The 1,862-nt window shown below is 38.3% G+C and overlaps 1 protein-coding gene across 1 annotated transcript in view; it reads left to right on the forward strand.

Annotated features, from left to right (window-relative positions):
• Positions 1-1,682: 1,682 nt before the first annotated feature.
• The window catches only part of LOC118737348 (telomerase-binding protein EST1A), a gene marked incomplete at its 3' end in the record, with an annotated part of 4,314 nt that continues 4,134 nt past the window's right edge, over positions 1,683-1,862 (forward strand). Inside the window, 1 exon segment of the mRNA XM_036467791.1 lies at positions 1,683-1,844.

Consider the following 1,862-nt stretch of genomic DNA (forward strand, 5'->3'; position numbering starts at 1 on the left):
GACGGCATGCGTACCAAAACGCAAGCCGCGAATATTAGGTTAGCCTGCAAGTCAGCTGACACGATTTGTCTTACCCGTAGCTTACGCAGCCCGTAGCGCAGAAATCTGCAGAATTTAGTTTTTTGCCGTGTCAGTTGATTTCTTCATTCTATAGATGGTTGCCACTTCGTCAGTTTTGCAGATGGTAAAAAAGTTATAAGTTCCTATTCAGAATACTTTTAAAATATTTGAAATTTACTATCGAATAAGTTTTTTTTTGTTAAAAAATGAGAAGTTTATATGTTAGTGCATATGGCACATGAAAACAAAACGAAATAGAAAACACGTTGTCTATGTGTGCGTGTCAGTCCACCGTCAATCCGCGATTTTCGCGGACTGAAATGAGCGAGGTAAATTCGAACTCTCTTCCCCCTCTTATCCACACAAAACCGGTTTTAGGCGGACTGAGCAGTCCAGTGTGCCGAGGCCTAATGACGAATTTAATTAACAGGCGTGAAAAAAATAAACCCACCACCCAAAAGCAGATGTAGTTTCGTAACGACCACCCCGCAAACGAATATTGTTCACCGATTGGTTAATTTTTTAGTGGATATCCTAAAATACGAATATTACCCGGATTTTCATAAATCCGGACATCCGGATAGTTGCACAAATGAATATTAACCGGATATCCATACTATCCGGATTTTATCGGTGTCAACGGAGAATCCGGATGAATATCCGGATATTCGAATATGCGGATGGTCCCAGACCTAGTTTGTTGTAAAATGAATTCCCCTAGTTTACAACAAACACATATTTTTGACATTAATAAGTACTGCGGCGAAAATCTAAATTCGCCATCAACACCACCTTGTATAAATTCGCCTTTATTATGTCATTAATACCAAGGCGAATTTATACAAGGTGGTGTTGATGGCGGATTTAGATTTTCGCCGAGGTACGTCTTAATGTCAAAATGATGTGTTTGTTGTAAAATGAATTCGCCTTGGGCGAATCTATACAGGGTAGTGTTATCGGATCCGCTGATTTCACGGCGAATTTTTACCTTTTGTCAAAATCATGTGTTTGTTGTAATTTTGCTTTGTACCGATTGTCAAGGAACGTATAATTTGTTGTAATTTTTGTGTTTGTTCTGTTAACACCACCTTGTATAAATTCGCCTTGTAAAACCACCTTGTATAAATTCGCCTTGATTCGTCTTGAACATTACCTTGTATAAATTCGCCTTGGCCACCACTATTGTAATCAGGGCTGCCAACTCCACTTAGCTATGAAGTGCCATATTGAGGATAAAAAAGTGCCAAAATATGCAAAATTTAAAAATAAAAGTGCCAAAGAGGGTGTCATCCTTTTTAATTCAAAATTAAATTAAATTCAATGAGAAACACATTCCTAAAACAAAGGCCAATGCCAAAGTAAGGTAAACCAGTTGTATACACTATGGACATTAAAAATTTTAGTTGAGAAAACGAAGTACACGCAACGTATTTCACAATAATGTATTGAAATATTGGGCACGTTCAGAAGGCGAAACACCTCAGTATCTGTTGCGATTGCACCTTCTGAACGCGTTGCTGTGGACTTCTGTTCAACTGAACGTTGCGTGTTAGATGATCGTAATATTTTTCTGATCGTTTGAGACATGTTGCTGTGTATAGGGCCAAAAATGTACCGGTTTCAGCGAAGTTGGCAGCTCCGATTGTAATCATTTGACATTTTATTATGTGTGCACACACCTTTCGCCAATTGCAAATTTTGTACGGACGCGTGGAATTATTGCGAGCAAAAGTAAATTTTTCGATTCGGAATTGCGCGCAAATAAAACCAAAATAAATGCAGTGGTTGGTGGAAAGCTTTAA

The sequence above is a fragment of the Rhagoletis pomonella genome, unplaced genomic scaffold (assembly GCF_013731165.1).
Source record: "Rhagoletis pomonella isolate Grant_MI unplaced genomic scaffold, Rhpom_1.0 Rhpom_scaffold_00004, whole genome shotgun sequence".
NCBI classification, from domain to species: domain Eukaryota; kingdom Metazoa; phylum Arthropoda; class Insecta; order Diptera; family Tephritidae; genus Rhagoletis; species Rhagoletis pomonella.